General features: G+C 41.4%; 1 protein-coding gene across 21 annotated transcripts in view; it reads right to left on the minus strand.

The window, feature by feature from the left end:
* LOC118908344 (uncharacterized) overlaps window positions 1–19,744 on the minus strand; it is a 290,358-nt gene that overhangs the window by 168,351 nt on the left and 102,263 nt on the right. For 2 of the 21 annotated variants that reach the window (XR_008999336.1, XR_008999339.1), the window contains one exon: window positions 12,516–17,741. The exons of 16 other annotated variants lie outside the window; for them this stretch is intronic. The gene's annotated coding sequence lies outside the window, so the exon portion shown is untranslated. 3 more of the 21 variants (XR_008999337.1, XR_008999333.1, XR_008999342.1) reach the window with 3 other exon arrangements.

Below are 19,744 nucleotides of genomic sequence, written 5' to 3' on the forward strand. Positions count from 1 at the left end.
GTCTTACAAGCAATGCATATATAGATTATCATTTGGTATGTTACTTGTTCAGAGAACTAATTCCATGATATTGTGTTGGTTTTGTTAGCTTTAGGTTCAAAGGATGATTTTATTTTTAACTTTCTCCCAAAGCTAGACATACTGCATCTGGGGGAACTGCAAGCCCTGAGCGCTAGCCCTGACAATGATGCCTCAGTACTCTTCCATGAGTGTATTTATCCATTTACATAATCCTGTCTTGCATTTAATTGGCTGGTAGTTTTTGACCTTAAAGAAAACACCCCTTTTTAAGCTTAAATCTTAAAAGTATGCAAGCTAGCATTGGAAAGAATGCATAGTAGTGGTTGAAGATTAGTAGGCTACCCTCCCCCTTAGTTTTCTGAGGAAGAACAATTATGGGAAGAGACAGTAACTAGTATTTGTTGAGTGCCTATTATATCCTGACACCATTTTGGGTGATTTGCATATGTCATCTCAGATAATTCTCATAAGGGTATTACATCATAGATACATCACTATCCTACAGATAAAAATGCTAACACTAAACAACTTTGATTACTTCCCCAAAGTCATACAGCTAATAGGTAGCTAAGGTGGAGTTCATACCAGGTCTGGCTAAATTTAAAGTCCCTGCTTATTCTACTATTGCATGTAATGTGTCCATGCTTGTCTATAATTTGAGAGCCGAAGGCTTATATATGTGAATCTTCCGTACATACACATATATTGATGCCAGTCCTGAAGGGTCAGAAATACTGTATATTTATTAACCTCCATGCTCTCAATACACACTGGTCTAACATCCTCCACAAAGTGCCACACCCGGAGCCATCTCACAGTGTGTGTGCACATTCCTCTCTCTGCCTAAAACGTCCTCTCTCAACCTTCCACCTCACCTACTCTTTTCACCAAAATCTTCATATCCTTCAAGGGCCACCACAGATGTCATATTCTCTGAAAAACCCAATTCCTAGGTTTGTAAAATTAACGGCGATTCACCTTTGCTCTCCAAATACCTCACTTGGAGCACTTATTACCATGAGGTGTTTGTAACAGTAAGTTGCATGTGCCTCCCCTTTTCCTTAGCCTATATAGTAGGCATTTATGGTTTGCCTTCACAACACCCGTGGTCCCTTCTCTGGGTGTCAGTGTCCTGAATTTCCTTTGGTCGGCACCTGCTCTCCCACCCTATCCCAACTCCAGGATTGCCCTTGTGACCCGTAGTTGGCCAGTCAGAGTATCACCTCCTGCAGAGTCAGTGTTTGGCTTGGGAATGAGTCCCTGACCAACCACAGCCAGTCAGGGATAATCCTTGGACTTTTTGCTGGAATATACAAGAGAAAGGATTTGGTGGGGAGTAGAGAGAAAGGAGAAGGAGTCTTTCTGTTCTTTTTTTCTTAAGATTTGAATCTGACAATTAAAATCTAGAGCCACCATGTAGACATTTTATATAATAGTGAACCAGTCAAATAAGAAGTTGGAGTAAAAAGATTAAAAGAGGCCAAATCCTGATGACATGTTTGAATCACTTGGTTTAGCCGGTGCTGTTCCATGTTTTCTAAGTATATGAGCTGATACCTTTAAGTTTTCAGATACTTGCACCAAAAAAAAAGTCCTAACTTCCTAACAGAGCATCTGATGTAATGGGAATGTTCAGAAAACATCCATTGAATGAGTTGTATAGAATCCTTGCAAACTGAGATTTGTCCATTTGTCAGAGTCTTAAAACCCAAATCAAGAGGACAGTCGGTTCACAAATTTCCCTTTGGTTTTAAGACTTGCAAAGGCTTGAAATGTGTTTGCTAAAGATAGGCAGATCTTTATGTTCTCCCCTAGCACATGACCCAGTCAGAGGGAAGATGCACTGTGGTTGAATAACGCATAAAGCAGCAAGGGAAGGCCTGATGGTTTCAAGTGTTGAAAACTTATGATGAGCCTGCTGATGTTTTCAGCCCATCTAGTTAAGCACCTGAGGATCATCTGACACTTTCTCTTACGGGAGAGAAGTGTTTAGAATATGGTTTCCCACTCTTTAGGAAAAATAAGATGAGCTTTTTCCTTTCTTGCATTCTCTTATTTTCCCTTATGCAAAATATCTGTCCCTGGGCATTCTTTTGCAACAATAGTACCTACTTTTTGGAGTTTCTCAGCAGTTCACATGTACTGACAGAGCCATACTTGGGAATTTCACATCTGAGTAGACCAGGGGTAGAGAGCCTGAAGTGAGGTGGGCCACTTTTTCCCAGGAATCTCGAATTAGAGCAGAGAAAAAGAGAATGGAATTGATTCAGTCGTTTAGTGTGTCTGGAACTACAACATATGGCCCTGGGAGCTGTGGGTGGGCAGCTTTCCCCCACCATGTGGAATAAGAGCAGAGAAGATGAGTCTATTGAAACAAAATAAGAAAAGCAGCAGCAGATGTGCAGATACAAGCAGAAATGGGAAGGGTGTACTCCCTGGTTCCTGCCATCTCTCCAGTTCACTCTTGTCATCATTTCTGCACCCTAACTGCAGGCCTATTCACAAGTCCATTGCAACACCTCTGCATCTTCATACTAGATCCTCATTTTTTGATTAAGCTAATCCAATTTGATGACTGTTCCAAGCAACCAAAAAAAAAAAAAAACAGAAATGAAAACCTCATACACTAGCCCAAAATTCTTAAGATGGGGAGTTACCTAAGTGAGAAGAAATATTCCAGTTGAGAGAACCAACAAAAATCATCAAGAAGAGTTGGTGATCGTCATTTCAAAATCATTAAAGAGACTTCTCTCAGCTCTGAGAAGAGAAAAGGAAAGCTGCTCAGTCAGCCTGTACAGAACTGGGATAGAAAGGACCTACCTGCTCCAGGGACTCACATAGTTGCTGCAAGTGAATTCCTTTCTGCAGTCTTCAGCCTGCAGCTGAGCCATAAAATGCATTCCTAGTTAAAAATTCCTTTCCAAGTTCTATCCCATGACTTCATAAAGTAGTCTGCACACAAGAGCAGCTCTCAAGCTGAGAGATGTCATGTTCATGTCATTGCTGACACGTAGACAAGTGTTCAGATGGTCCATTAAGTAAATACCCCTTACAAGTATGGGGCACATCTGGTCCTTTGAAAGCCGTGCCCTGCCTCCGTATGGCTGGCAATCTCCAGTTTGGCTTATTAAGGAGAAACAGGCATGACTATTGTGTCAAAACACATTAGGGTATTTTATTCTGCCATTGCATTTGCTTATTGGCATTTGATGAAGCTAAGGATATGCTAAGTTATAAAATCTGTGTTTTCTGCTTGTCTTTGTTTTGAAAATATGTGAGGCATAATGTGAATGAGAAACACCATTTAAGCTTCTGGTGAATTCTCCCCAACCCACAAATGGATTGGCATCCTTATCAAAAAAACAACTCTATCCCTGCTCCTTTTTCCCCTATGTGTTTTTGTAGCAAACCAGCTATTTAAAAACAGAAAGCGTATCCATTTTTATCCTCAGGGAAAAAAATAACCTTTCTCTTATTTCAATTGTAAGATGATTATCCACATTATTGGATATCCTCTGGAAATAACTGGACAAAAATATAAACAGCTTGTTAATGAAATACGCAGATGATACTAAATTGGGAAATACTGTTTTCATTATTAATGACAGTGGATCAGGCAGCCAGACTCAACAATAGCATCAGTGAGTGGGGAAGGACACAGTAGGGAAAGTCACATTTGTGAGAAAGGCCAAAGGAGCTATGAAAGATTAAAATGAATCTAGATCCCAGATGTAGTGTGAATAGTGAACAGGTGAGCCTTGGAAATTCACTTGTCAAGCCGGCATGGACATGAGCGGATGGCCAATTAGAGATCTCAGTACACCAGGGAGTGAGGGCTGAGCTATTTAGTTCCACAAGTACAGGCATTGTGTCTCAAAACAGATAGGCTTTTCTTTCAAACTTTAATAAGACCGCACCTGGCACGGGGTGTTTAATTCTGGAACTGCACTAGAATGACATTTAAAAAAATACCTTTATATGTAATTTTTCAGGCTTTTTTTTTTTCAAAGAAAGAAATGCATCCACCTTTATTTATATGAATCAAAAAAAAAAAGCACAAATGCCTACTAGATACCCCAAAGTTAATGCATTCAGACCCCAGCTTTGGTCTCCTCTCCACCACTCCCGCCAAAGCTGCCCTTTTCTCAGTCTTCCTCATCTCTGCTATTGGAATTGGAATTCCATCCTTCCAGTTACTCAGGCTTTAGAGCAGTCTTAGACTCTGTTCCTTCTCTTGAGCCACATATGCCATGCAACAACAGCAGATCCTGTTGGCTGTTCAGAAAGATGCAGAATCTATCCATGCGCTCTCACTTCCATTGCAGCCGCACTGACTCAAGCCACCAGGATCTCTTGCCACACTTGCTGCAATGATATCCTAGTCACACTCTCTGCCTGTTAAAATGGGGGTCAGAGTACGTCACTTCCCTTCTCAGAAGTCTCCAGTAGTTTCCCAAGGCCATGTAAAGGCAGACACTGCCGTGTAGCACCCCTCCCCTTTCTGATCACATCTTCCCCTCTTGCCGTGCCCGCTCAGCCCCAGCTCCAGCTGTTAGGTCCTAATTGGCCACCCTAATGAAAACTGCAAACCACATTCATACCACTTGGCTTTCCCCTCTACTTGCTTTATTTTCTTTGGTGAACCTATTACCAGTTAGCATCCTACACACTTGTCTTGTTTATTGTTTGTCTCTCCCCTGATAGACACACTCAGAATATACATTCCTGTCATCATTTGCTTTTTTCTGTTTTATTCCCCTACCTACAATGGAACCAGTCACACACAAGGGGCTCCATAAATATTTGCTGGGAGACAGAATGCAATTTGATGCCTGTTGGCCTACTGGTGATACTAACATAGTCAAAATATTTGATCAGAATCAGTAAATTAAAAAAAACGAATCTAAGTTTAAATCCAAAGAGCACCTTCACTGTAGCAGAGCAAGGTAAGCTTTCAAAGTCACTTTCCTTATCAACACAGTGCAAGTATCCCCCACGCAGAGTTTTTCTAAGTGGTACCATTTCTAGCTAGAATGTTGCTTTATTATATTTTTAATTAATGTGGAATATTTTCAGAAGCATGCAATAGCCAAGCTAGAGAAGCTATTTTTTTTTTAATCTCAGGAAAAAGGAAAGTGATGCTCAAAAAATGAAATGCAATGCATTCACAACAATCCCAGGACAAATGAACTATTGTTTTTATTTCCATTAAATAGATCAGAAAACTAAGTCAGAGCAATTGGCAATAATTTGCCCAAGGCCAAAAATCTCTCAGGAGATGGTGTTAGTATTTGAAACCAGGCAGACCGAGCCCCAGAGTTCATGTTCATATGCATTTATGCCAGGAGTCCTCCAACTTTTGGTCTCAGGATGCCCTAACACTCCTAAAAAATACTAAGGACCCAAAAGAGCTTTTTTATGTGCTTTATGCCTATCAATATTCATTGTATTCAAAACCAAAACTAATAAATCTTAAAAATATTTCATTAACTCATTTAAAAAATAACAATACTATGCTCATTATGTGTTAAATAACACGTTAAAATAAATATTTGTGTTTCTCCGAACAAAAACATTCAGCAAAAAGAGTAGCATTATTCTGCATTTAATGTCTGACGAATACAAGACAATCTGATGACCATATCTGCCTTCAATCTGTTATTATGTTGCTTTGATTGAAGTGTATAAAGAAAATTAAACTTCACACAGAAACCTAATTGGAAAAGAATAGTTGAATACCCTTTTCAGATCATTGCACCTGTTCTTTGTACAAAGAACTCTGCAGTTACTCTTTTCATAAACTTTAATCGTAACATTCAGTCTGAAGGCACATCAATGAACTTTTCATCCTTTGTTATAAAAAAATCTCTGAGTCCATTCTGTATTTTCAGTGACTCTTTTACCCATGCATGATTTTTTTTAAAACTATGCACTGGACATTTGGAAGATACTAATTCACTGAGTTTCGTATATCTTTCAAAAAATACTTTTAAAAACAGTTTCCTTAATGTAGCCCCTCTCATTTAAAAAAAAAAAAAAGGCTTTATGAATTTGAAAGCTGAAAAACGAAGGGTGGCAGAAACAAGTTTTCCAAAATTCTAATTTTTGCCTGAAAGCCTAAACCATATTATTGGCAGCAAATCCTTTCAGGCTGTTGTCCCAGCAGCCTATGGTCATCAATATAGTATATAATTCTAAGCATTAGTTTCCAATTATGTTTCTATCTTCTGAAACTTTATTGACTTATGTAAGTGTGTTTATCAGAAGTCCTCATGTAATATCTTTGGGGAAAAAGTTACTTTAACTTATATGTTACTAATTTTTAAAAATATGTAAATATTTTGCTAAGGCACCAAACAGCTTTATTCACCTTTGCTTTTGAACCATCAGTGCAAATGTTAACACAACAGAAAAGGTAAATAATTTATTGGTATTATTATACTAATAGTTTTTATCACACAACCCCCTTAAAAAACCTTAGGTGAGATGAGGGATGCACAGACCACACTCCAAGACTGTTGTACTATGCCGAATGACCTCTCACATCCTCACCCTGCTGTGCTCTTTAGCTAGCAAATTGTGCCACTTTAGCTCCAAAAAGCTTCAGTTTTATCCCCTGTAAAATGCAGCTATGAATACGTATCTCTGATCTTACAGAATTATGCAGTGTAGATGCTTGAAAAGTAGTTAACAGTCTTGCCCATTGCCCAAGCCCACAGTGAGATACAGGCAGAGCTAGAATCCAAACTCATCTGATTTCTGCCTGGCGTTTTCCCTGCTACATTACATCAGCAGGAACAGAACAGATCCCTCTGTGGTTATTGTCAAAACAAAGAGCAAAGGTGACAGTTCAGTTAAGCTTATTCAGGGTACTCCCTGATGTTCTAGGTGAGAAACGGACGCAGGCATATGGAGTCCTTAAGAATATGTATGGCCTGCAGTGGGCTTACAGGTTTGCTGTGCACAAGCCGTGTGCTCCTGTGCAAGTCCTCTGAGCCTCAGGTCTCTTTTCTGTAAAACTGGATAATAATAGCACCTACCTTATGAGATCACTATGAGGATTCAATGAGATAATGCACAGAAATGTAAAGTATCAATCAAGTGTTAATGCACACTAATGTTAGCTGCTTGCTATTATAATGTAATGCTATTGTTATTATCTTCATAGCTCAGCTCAGAGTTACTCCCTCAGGGGAGCATTTTCTGTATGCTCTGTACCTCATTTTAAGGTCTCATTGCTCCTGCACCTCTCCCTCACTGGACTTTATATAGCTGCTGTATTATATTTCAGTTTGTGATTACTTAATTACTGCTTATAAATGCTAGTCTCTGAGCTCAGTGAAGACAAGGACGGGGTTTGTTATGCTCATCATTTTATCCCCAACACCTGGCTCAGTGTCCAGCAATGCAGGAAAGCAGGTATTAATAGATTTTACAGAAGAAATGAATGAAATAATTAACTCACTAACTTGGCGCAGCATAGTTTTACTCCATTGTACACTTTATCTAAATTTCTCCTAGCTCTTTTGCTCCAAGTATGATCTGTGGACCAGGAACAGCAACCCAACCTGGAAGCTTGTTGGAAATGCAGAATCTCAGGCTTTGCTCCAGACCTACAGAATATAAACATGCACTTTTAACAAAATTCCCAGGTAATTGATATGTTCATCAAAGTTTTAAAAGTGTAACCCCAGCCTACTCTGCACTAGTCCTGGTGAGAGAACGAGAGAGGGAAGGGGAAAGGAAAAGACAGGGAAGAGGAGAGGGGTAGGGACAAGAAGAGGGGGAAAGAGAAGACAAGTGCTCAGTTTCCTGGGTAAAACAGTGCTCCCTTCCGCAGTTCCAGCTCTCATTACATCCCTAATACAAACATTATTACAACTATTACTGTTTCTAAAAACCAGCTGCATTTTAATTTTGTTCAGCCCTGGCCAGGCTGCTCTTATTTCCTATTCACATACGATTTTTTCCAGAAGACTATTTTGGCCTCAGTTGAATAATTTATTTCAGAGACGTTCCATCCTAAAATATTCTCTAGAGGAGACAGAAACACCATCTGTGCCCACTCCTGGAAAAACAGCCCCAAACCATGAAGTAGGGGTGTCATTTTAGTTATTGAGTTTCAAAATTTGCATGCCTGCTTGTCTACCACAATCTCAGAAGGAGGAGAGTAAAACACACATCAAAATGTTTTTTTCCCATAAAAGCATCAAACCAGGCCTACTTCAACAGCCCAAAGGAATTATAAAAATATGCATGGTACCCAGTTGACCCCTGGAAAAATTACAGGCTTGCTTTTTAATGAAAAAGTTATTATTTTTAGACTTTATTCCCATTTTTGAATGGTAAAGCACATCCATCGTTTAGTGATATGCAAGAACTCAGAGAGATTCAGTGACTGTTTCATTTGCCTGTGTTTAGTCTTACACATTTTGAGGGGCCTGAAAATTCCCTTTGCTGCAGTGTGCTCTGCTCCTAAGAGAAGAAATGTGCCTGGCTGGAAGCAACACACGTGCCCCTAAACTGGGCTCTCCCTTCCGTCCATGCACTGGTCTGGCAAGGCCAGAGTCTGAGAAGGATGCTTATTCAAGTATGTTTGCATTTACTGCTGCATATTCTCCCATAGATTTTTTTTTTTAAGTATTCTTTTTTATTAAGGTGTCATTGATATACAATCTTACGAAGGTTTCACATGAACATGTTGTAGTTACTACATTCACCCATATTATCAAGTCCCCCACCACATACCCCATTGCAGTCACAGTCTATCAGCAGAGTAAGATGCTATAGAGTCACTAGTTGTCTTCTCTGTGCTATACTGCCTTCCCCGTGACCCCCCTACATGATGTGTGCTAATCATAATGCCCCTTAATCACCTTCTCCTTCCCTCCCCACCCACCCTTCCCTTTGGTAACTGCTAGTCCCTTGGAGTTGGTGAGTCTATTGCTGTTTTGTTCCTTCAGTTTTGCTTTGTTCTTATACTCCACAAATGAATGAAATCATTTGATACCTGTCTTTCTCCACCTGGCTTATTTCACTGAGCATTATACCCTCTAGCTCCATCCATGTTGTTGGAAATGGTGGGATTTGTTTTCTTCTTATGGCTGAATAATGTTCCATTGTGTATATGTACCACATCTTCTTTATCCATTCATCTACTGATGGACACTTAGGTTGCTTCCATTTCTTGGCGATTGTAAATAGTGCTGCGATAGACATAGGGGTGTATCTGTCTTTTTCAAACTGGGCTGCTGCATTCTTAGGGTAAGTTCCTAGGAGTGGAATTCCTGGGTCAAATGGTATTTCTATCTTTAGTTTTTTGAGGAACCTCCATGCTGCTTTCCACAGTGGTTGAACTAGTTTATACTCCCACCAGCAGTGTAGGAGGGTTCCCCTTTCTCCACATCCTCGCCAGCATTTGTTGCTCCTTGTTTTTTGGATGTTCTCCCATTGCCTTTGACTGGCTCTGGACTCTCCTCTCTCTGACTCTGCTCTTTCTGTCAACTACACATGTAAGAAAATCCTCCCTTGAGAAATAAGGAAGCCACTAAATCTGTAGAATTAACCACTGGAGAGGGTCTGCCTCTGGGGCCATACAGCTTCCTCCTCTGACTTCTCATCTGGGCTCCCCCCAGGGTCACAGGCTTGGACAGTGATGTGCTGTGTCTACAGAAGGGGCATTTTCCCTCATCTGTAGAAATAGCAAACATAATATCATTGATTATTTGGAAGAGGGCAGTTTCCAACCCAGCCCAGCCCAGTAAAATATAAAGAAACTGGGCTTTGGAATCACAGAGCTCAGAATCTCAGTCCTGCCTCTCACAGCTGTAGTTGTGCCTCCTTTGGAGAATTCGTGTTTCATTATCTGCACCTCGTTGTTTTCTCATCTTAACAAAACAGCTGTATAATATCCCTTCCTGGGGTTTTCTGGGGATCGAAGGAGATTTTGGAACATAATGCTTCTGGGTGGGGGCAACTCTCAAGGAGGGTTAGTTGTCCTCTCCCCTGTCCACTGAATGTACCCCGCTATATTTCCTTGGTTCTGAAAGTGCTGATGGGAAAAGAAAACAGGAAGTGGGGAAAGAGTAAGAGAAATGAGAGAAGGAAAAGAAAAAACACTGACCTGGAGTGTTTATCCATAACCATGACTTAAAGGAGCCTTGGCTGTCAAAATAGCTATAGTTCTTGAACTCGTGGTTAAAAGGAATTCTCTTTCAACCTAAAGTCTACCACGGGCTTATTTATTACTTAGTTTTTCCCCATTGGCTATTTTAGCTCTATTTACCTTGTAAAAGCCATTGGTACCTCTCCTACACAATTACTATTGAAATAAACTCTGCCATCTAGGTACTCCATTGTCAGTCCTAACCAGAGTTTTGGAAGAGAATTAACATGGCTGTCAGTCAAAGCTTTGATCTTTGTTCTGGTGCCCCTGGGACACCGTCCCAAGAAACGACACCCTTGCCATCATATTTGGCCTGCTTTATCAGAAACGCAGTGTCGAGGAAAGGGAAACACTTGGAGACTGGTGTGGAGTCGGGAAAAGGCATCTCCACAGAGCTCTTTGTTCCAGACATCAGACCATCTCAAAATTGTAGCAGAGAGAACAGCAGTCTCAATATGTATGCTGGGTGTTCCAGCAGCTGAAAGAATTGGCTGACGTGGTGGGCATCCTCCTGCGGTCCTTCGGGCCGTTGGTGACAGATGAAGTTGGTATGCCAGGGTTGGGCCCTGAGGGGTGAGTGTGCAGTCTGAGAGACTAAGTTGCAAGTTAAGGGCAGTGCAGCAGCTACGAGCAGCATCGGGATGGTTTTCCTGCTGCTCCCTGACGTAGGCATCATTCTATTCCAGAAGTTCCTGCCCACCTTGAATGTTACGTTACTTAAAGCATTTCTGTAGACCCTCAGGAGTTTTACTACCCTCTTACCACCAGCAGCAGTCTCATCATTACTTTAATTTTATGAAAAATGGCAAGACCTTCATTGTTACTTAACTATTCATGTGAGCCATGTTTTCTCCCTCTGTAAATCTTCTGACGTAGTGGGGAAAAACGGTGGCTGCGCTTTGGAATCATCTGGGAGTTTGACGCCCAGGCCATACCTCATATCAGTGACATCTGGGTCTTTGGAAGCTAGACACAGGCATTGGGATTTTATTTCAAAAGCTTCTGAGGTGATCGTCACTGCAATCAAATCTGAGAACCAGTCACTGTTGAGAGGTGGAGCAAGTGGCGGGGTTGTTGAAAAGACCTAAAACAACCTTGAAATAACTTCAGCAGAATCCTCAGTATTGATCAGTCCTTGCCCTCGGCAACTTAGGGAGGCAGCGCAGAAGGTCTCTGCACCTTTTTTGCATATCTTATGAAATATTTTCTGTAAAGTCATATTTGTTTGTGGTGAGTATCAAGTACCTCATGAAGTACAGTAGAAAAGCCTAGTCCCCTGACCTTTTTAAAATCTTCACAAGCATTGATGCCCACCTTCTCTGTACCAGGCACGATGCAAGTTGCTAGTGATGTGGTGATGGTTATGATGGCATTAGTATTAATATTACTATAATGAGCGACACCAGCTAATATTCACTGAGCGCTTACTCTGGCCAGCTACTGTGCTAAGTGCTATACACATATTTCTAATTTATTCATCTCATAAACACTACAGTACATACCACTAGCATTTCCTTAATGATGAGTGACGTTGATAGTAGTTAAATGACTTGCTGAGGTTGCACAGTTTCTGTCGGAGGTGAGACTTCAAGGCAGGGATTTGAAACTCCTTAGGCATGCAACAGTGCATAGGTAAATGAGGCAGCGTTCCACTCTTAAACCAAGATTTTTATTATTTTATTTTGGCATTACCAGAGCCAACACAATGTGAGGTCCACCCATGATATTTTGTAAAAATTATTTGCTGAATCAGACATTTTCCTGCCCTCTCATCCTGGTAAGGAAAACAGATATATGATGATTGCTGTCCAGGTATTGTCAGAAATAAGGGACCGTTCTGCTTAGGTGAAGGAGGTGACGTCAGGGGAGGGCCACAAATAAGAGAGACGGTATTTTTTGGGCTGCCTTAAAAACTTGAAGAGGAGTCTGTCAAGCAGAGAAGAAAAAAAGAATGCCCGCTGGAGGGAACAGAAGGACCGCACATACAGGCATACAAATGTGAGGAAGTCTGGAGACGTGATCAGCTGTTACCTGTGGATCTCAAAATTAAGTGTGCTTTGGAATCACCTAGAATTTGTCAAAAAACCCAATCTCCCAAGCTTCTAACTGAGTAAGTCTGTATGAGATGAATAATTTGTGTCCCTAATGAGTTCTCAGGCGGTGCTGATCCTTTTTGTCCAAAAACCACCCTTTGTTGAGACCCCTGGTCTACACAGAAGGATCCTCTGGAAACCCCCACAGCCTGTGTAAGAGAAGCATGCCAAAGTCAGCAAGATTTACACCAACAGAAAATTCCCCAAAGAAACGAGGATTTCTTCTTTTCCTGTAAGGAGTAGTGGTTAAATTTTACTGTTGGTTTTGGGAGCAATTCATACTGAAGCTGTCCAGTGGGAGGAAGCAGAAAAACCACAGCTTGGGCCTGAAACAAGGGAACCCAGGATTTCAGGGCATTTCTGCCCCTGCAGTGCCCTTATCCGGGAGTTGGTGAGGGCCTGCGGCTAGAGGAGTGACAGCACACTAGCTCTTTGATTGTGTGAACGTTTGTGTCCAGTTCACAGGGAAGATGGCATTTTTCACATCTCTTCCTCCAGCTTTGGCCCTGTGCTGACCACAGGTTAGTTCCTGTGTTTATCACCAACATGATCTGCTCACCACCAACGGCCGTGAGGGGCAAGGGGACGTGTTGGGAGTGCTCTCACACGCAGAGCAATCTGGGATGCCAGGCTCGGTCAGAGGGGGCCGGTACAGTGACATCTCTGGGGAACTCTTCCTTTTCTTCCACTTCTGATTCAATTACCACACTTTGCTTCTCCCATTCTCCAGGATGGAAAAAGGTCGCGTCTGCCATTGCTCCCCAACCCTTCCAAGTGGGTGAGCGCGTCTGAGTGTGCAAGGCCTCCCCCCAGTGCTAGGGTCTCTCTCTCAACCCCTGACCTACCGAGGACACACAGACACCTGATAGATCTGGAGGTCTCGTTTGTGCAATAACTGGGGAACCTGAAGCATCTAGTGTCAGTCTCTGGAGTTTTTCACTGGGCTGATTTGCCAGCTAACAGCCAACAGCTGTGTGTGTTATATTCCTGCCAGGGGCTCCTTCCAAACCCCCCCATTACTTCCAGGATTGACAGACAGAGTGGGAATTGCATACCAGAGAAAGGAAAAAAAATCAGTTGTTTGGATTCTGTGTTAACATCTTTGTTTTCATTTCTAATGTAATTCCCCATTACTCTATTGCACTCTTCTGGGAAACTTCTAGAAGCCTACTTAGCAGTCCACTTAGTTACTGTGGCCAACATGGTGCTAGAAACAAGTGGTTTTTGTTTTGAAACTTGTATTTTCTTGCTCTTGGCCAGGAAGGAAGAGTCTAAGAATGATGGTCTAGAAGACAAGCATTGCTTGAGACAGGGTGAGCCTGCGCCAGGCATGGCACCGGAGGCCTGTGCTCCATTTCTTTGGAGAATGGGAGCTTTTTTATCAGTAATATTGATGAAGCTCTGGCTTCTTTTCCAGAGATGAAATATTTGTTTTCATCATGTCTATTATCCCTCACAAGAACCCAATTAGGGGAGACTGCCTCAACAGAAGAGGCTGATTAAATCCACAGATTTATTGCAAAACCACTTTGGGAGCTATGGAAAGTGAGTTTCACTGCTAAGCTTCCTTGATTTAAAAAAAAAAAAAGTCAAACTGCAAGCCTGCACCTTGGATTATCCATCCGTAACAGATCATAAAATAGCCATAACCTTGCACATAGTTTATTCTTCTCCAGAGAGACTCAAGATGCTTCTCCCAGGCTCACAGTACTTCCCCAAGGGGTAGGCGATGGCTTCTGGGTTCATGGGACACAAGGGGAAATTCTGACCCAGAGCAGGACGGAGGAGACAAAGGCAGGCTGCCAGCATCTAGGTCAAAGCAAAGACTTGCCTTTGCAAAGCTCGCAACCAATTTGGACAGGCAGTCCTTGTTTTTATTTCAGTCCCTGAAAAGTCGCTGCAAGTGGGAATGATGTAAATGAAGTCTGATTTCCCACAGAAATGAGGAGAGCAGTGACGACACATTCCTTACCCAAAAACCTGATGGTCAAAATGTTACAGAAACGACCACAAGCATTACATTCAAACTTTTAACTTTTAATGAGGATGTTCCAGATATATGCACCCCCCCTCCCCGCCCCAACTCAGAGTCTAGGTTTTATTTACTTAAGGCAGTGCTTTCTGCGGTACAATAACTTCAAGGGATGCTTTGGAATAAAAGATGATAAAATTGGGCCAATGCTGCATGCTGTGTGTGCCCCTTGATGCTCAAGCATTACTCACATATTATAGCGGCTAACTTAGGGGAAGTCTACCTGAGTCAGGCGGTTCTACACATTTTACCTCACCAAATCTTCACAGACTAATACTCTGGGGTGGACACTGAGTTATCCCATTTTACACACGAGGAAAGTGAGGTTTGTAGTTTGGAGTAGCTGCATGAGTTACCCAGTTTAGAGATTAAAAAGCAAAGGTGGAAGCCAGGTTTCAAATTCACTCTCATCTCCAAGTGCACACTCTTAACCACTAAGCTTTATCATTTTCCCATTAACTGAACAGATAGTTTCTCATAGTACCATTGTGGGTTTTTTTGCTTAAGATACAATTGAGTCCATTCCTACCTGTAGCCGTTGATCATCTTTTGTTGGTATCTTTCATTTTTATTCATGTCATTTCATGGAGCCAGCTTGGTATCATTTTTAGGAAATGTCTTCACCTAACATCAAGCTTTTGTACTCCAATCTCATTTGGCCTTCTTAGAACTGCTTCAAGTATGGGATATGCTGCAGTGGATTTTTATCTGTATCTGTGGCAGTTTACAGATTAAAAAAAAAAAGATGTAAGGAAGACAGGGTACATCTGAGTTTACTGACCCTGTCTTTGGCCAGGGAGTCTTTGTCCACAAAATGCAAGTGAATGAAAAGTAAAAGCAGGGTAAAAATGCCCAGCATATACTTAACTCTTCTGCTGTGTGAGGCTGAGAATCCTTGCACCATTGGCATCTTACTAACTGCTCCATGGTAATTTATCTTAGAAATGTGGGAAGGGGGGTGAGGAGAGGGAGAGACAGAGAATGATTCTCTACCCTTCAGTTTCACCCTAAAGAGACTGTTCGTTCAACCTGGGGCCTGGGTGCCTGCTGATCTCCTTACCAAAGCATGCACTTCCTCAGGGAACAGGATGTTGCAGGTGGAGAAGAGAAGAATCTGAGTTACTAGCAGGGGCCCTGTCACCATGGGAGTAGAGCTGGATGGTGCGCAGCTGTGCCCTTGGTTCCTCAGAGGACACAGGGTACGTAATCTCCATCATGCTTGACCCCAGTTATGGCAGCTGCCTTGTACCTGTCTGTTCTCTGAGAGCCCACATGTGGTGAGATTTGCCCTCCCTTTGCCCCCTTGACCAGTCAGGAATAATTTAATGAGCACCTACATTGTATTCAACATTTCCTTTATACACAGGCCAGTTGCCTGGTGTGACTTGGATGACATTTGAGAACGTTTTTTGTTGTTGAAACTGTTCTTAATGTTTTCCATGCATTAGCTCCTTCTACATCCATAGCAGTCTTATGAGGGAAAGTCTGTTACTAGTTGTGGTTTACAAAGAGAAAGCTGACACCCGGAAAGGAGAAATGACTTATTAAGACATTCAGCTACTAAGGGACAGAGCAATATACCAGCCTCACTCTCTTGAATTCTAAAGCCTGAACCTTTTAGGTCTATCAGATAAATGCCAGACACAGGAATGGAAACTCCTCCAATATTATTCTCTACATGGAGTAAGTGGGTTCTGTTTAGGAAATACAAATACAGGGAAAAAATGCTTGATTCATTTCATGTTACTTCATGAAGCCAGCCTAATGAATTAAGATGAATGTTATTACTCATCAAGTAAAGGGGTGCTCTGATGTTGCTAGTTAAAAAGTCAGGAGGTCGTTTATTTTAGGGAAAACGCTAATTATGTGGATATAAATTCTTCTGGGTAAAAATGCCAAGAACATCAGTGTGGCCTGTAGCCTAAACAGACCACCTCTAGTCTGGCTGTGATTGAGGTAGGAGAATTTGTTCTTTATAGCTCTAGCCTTACAAAAGGTACTTGAAATTGTTCTGAAAAGGTGTTTAATTCTTTCAGATAGCACCTACAGTGAGTTCACTTTTTAAAATTTAGATAATGACTAGTAATCTCAGGATTTTGAAATGCCAGTGAAGGGGAGATGAGAGGTGGGGAAAACTATAGTGTTCTCCTACAAAGAAAGTGTTAAATATTCAGCAGAAGCTACTCAGCAATAAAAAGAAATGAGCTATGAAGCCATGAAAAGACATGGAGGAACTTTAAATGCATATTGTGAAATGACAGAAGCCAATCTGAAAAGGCTACAACAGTGTACATCTCCAATTCTATGACATTCTGGAAAAGCAAAACTATGGAAACAGTAAAAGATCAGTGGTTGCCGGAGGTTAGAGGGGAGGCAGGGATGAACAGGTGGAGCACAGAGGATTTTTAGGGCAGTGAAACTATTGCATATATTATAACAGTGGAAGTATGTTATTATGGGTATGTCAAAATCCACAGAATGTACAGTGCAAACAGTAACGTTAATGTAAACTAGGGAATTTTGTTAATCACAGTATGTTCATGTTGGCTCATCAGTCATACCAAGTGTACCCCACTTGGGGCTCAAGATGTTAATGATAGGGGAAACTGGGGCAGGGACAGTGTGAGGGAGTAGATGGGAACTCTGTACTTTCTGCTCAATTTTTCTGTAAGCAAAAAACTACTTCCCCCAAAAGTCAATTAATTTATTTTTAAGCAAAAGTGCATCGTGCTGTTTTTCAACACCACAGTCTCTGTAGATGATAATGCCCTTGTGGTGAAGGCGGGTATGGAGAGAATCCTCTTAATGTATAATACCAATTCAGGGCTCAGGTTGTGACAACCAAGAAATATATGAAAGGTCAATTTAAACATCTCATTGGGTTGGAAAGACAAAGGAGACTTTGTGCCACAATAGTATTCATCCCATGGGACCATGGAGATGGCAGGAGATAAAACAATACTCTTTATCACAAGCAGATTAACCAGCAAGGATGTGTTCTGTCTATCCTATGGGCTCCTGAGGACAATGGACTTTTTGTTCTTACACCTGTTGAAGGGGAAGGAGCCTTTGACAGATCTGGTGGGGTTTACATGAGGCCGTGCACTTCAGATTTCTTACCTGCGTCTCTGATAGGACATCCCATTTCATAATGTGCCTTCCAGCAAAGGAACTTGGAGACGAGCGCTCAGCATTCAGAGGTTAAGAAGTAGTTCCAAGCTTTTTTTGAGAAGAATGATAGAATATAGAAACCCGTGTAGGAGGGCAAATGACAAAGTTGTGGCATGTCCTTTCTCTTAGCCAGATGCCAGCCACAGGTTCCAAGAGGGCACTGCTCTTCCCTGTCCTTAGATTCCAGCTCAGCACCAGGCACAGAGTAAAGGCTCAGCAGAGGTGATGCTTGCTGGATGAATAAGCGTCCAGGGCTTTGCTAAAGAAAAGGGAACAGCATTTCAAAGAATATTGCTTCTCTCTCACTTACCAACTTTACATTTCCCTGTATGGCCCCGGAAGATGACTGGTTAGCCAGAGACGGGTAAGATTCCTCAAGGGAGGAACAACCTAAGACAGGCACAGTCGCAGGGGGGCCATCAGGAGAGAAATTGGGGACCAATAGAGGGGAGGCTTAGAACCTCACCCCCCCTGTTCTGAGAGAAATCTTCTGCATCTGTGGATGTTTTGTTGCCCTTGTCTAGCTTGGATTAATACTTAGTCTATAGGCACAGACCTGATCATCTACATTTGCCCTCTTACAGCACTAAATTATGTTTTCTACCTTTATCTTGCATCTACCTACCACTTCAGCATTTTATTAAAAAATAATAATAATAATGATAAGGGAGAAATGTGGGATTCACATATAAATCAAGTTTAAAAATCAAACAAATAATATCTGACTTGATTGTTTATAGTTCATGATGCGTGATCAAAACCGAAAGTTTCTGTGATGACTGCCCTTGCACTGTTCACCGTGTCAGAACTTATTCTCTATGTAAGACCTTGTTCACCATGTAAGAACTTGTTTGTTATGCTTCAGAAGATTGGAGACTGTTGAGAGTTAGGCTTGGGGTTGATTAATGACTGTGCATTGAGTCCCCTATACAGAATTTTATTGTTGTTAACAACCATTTGATCAATAAATATGAGAGATGCCCTCTCAAAAAAAGAAAAAAAGTAACTTGGTGTAAATGCACCATAAAATATATTTTTTAAAAAAGGGAACAGCAAAATGATTCATCAGGATTGACAGCTGCTTTTCCCAGCTGTTGCATGAAAGTTTCCAGATAAATATCTGTAGGCATATGTATGTTGATGACTCTCTTCATTTCAAATCTTTCCTTAAAATGGGATCTGTTGGTTTTACTGCCTTTTTTGGGGAATAAAAAACATTCTAATTTTTGGGGGGCAACTGACCTTTTCCCTATTCTTAGTGTGTGAAGTTTGAATGTAATATTGCCTTTTGGCTGGAAGTGATGGTCTGTGGCCTGGGCCCAGCCAGTTAGAGTGGTAGGCTCAGTGGAATTCAAAGAAGGATGTATAACTCATGCTGGACCCAAAGAAACCCACCTGGGATTTTGCTGCCTGATTTAAAAAGTAAGGCTCTTCTGTGGAGGTTGAGAAATTGGTAAAATGCAAGCCTAGAGTTGCTAGGAGACTTCTTAAACACCACTTGGGATATACTTGAAAATAAAGAAAAAAATAGAGGAAAACTGAACTGAAATATGGAACAAGAACAAACCCTAGTAAAAATATTGAGCAGCTTGAACCAGCCAAACCTGAAATCAACCAATTCCTGGAAGCTTCAATGTAATGGGCCGCTAAATTCCCAGGATTTCAACTGCCTTACAACCAATTATAATTTACTACTGTATCTATTTTCCCTCTTATATTGAAATTCTGAGTAACTACTGTTTTTGTAATATGTCTATGTCCTTCATAATAGAATTTAATAGGAAAACCCTAACTGGGAGATGGTCTGTCCAGCGTCTCCACCACATCTTTCAACCTCATCACGCCTCCAGATGGTAAAAGATAACATCCAACACCATGAGACCTTGAACTACTACTTCCAAATTTCAGCAAAGGCAGAATTTTCCTTTGTTGAATATCTTACTTCACCATGAACTGTAAGACTCTTGATGGCTTAGAACAAGTTGGCACTTGGTAGAGAACTGCTGAACAGATTGAGACATCAGAGAATGGGCCCTTGGCCATGGCTGGCACATATTCTAAAGACATGGCCCCATGCCACTTCCCCTCACACTCAACTGTGCCATTATTAACAGGGTAGAATCAAGGACTAGGGCAAGTTGGACTTGAAAAATAACCTTGAAATTCATTAATGGGTTTGAAGGATGAAAAAGAATGCTTTTGCACCTCTTTGTCCCACTCTAGTAACTCCAGTTTGAACATAATTCATTTAGATTTAATGAA

The sequence above is a fragment of the Manis pentadactyla genome, chromosome 1 (genome assembly GCF_030020395.1).
Source record: "Manis pentadactyla isolate mManPen7 chromosome 1, mManPen7.hap1, whole genome shotgun sequence".
Lineage (NCBI taxonomy): Eukaryota > Metazoa > Chordata > Mammalia > Pholidota > Manidae > Manis > Manis pentadactyla.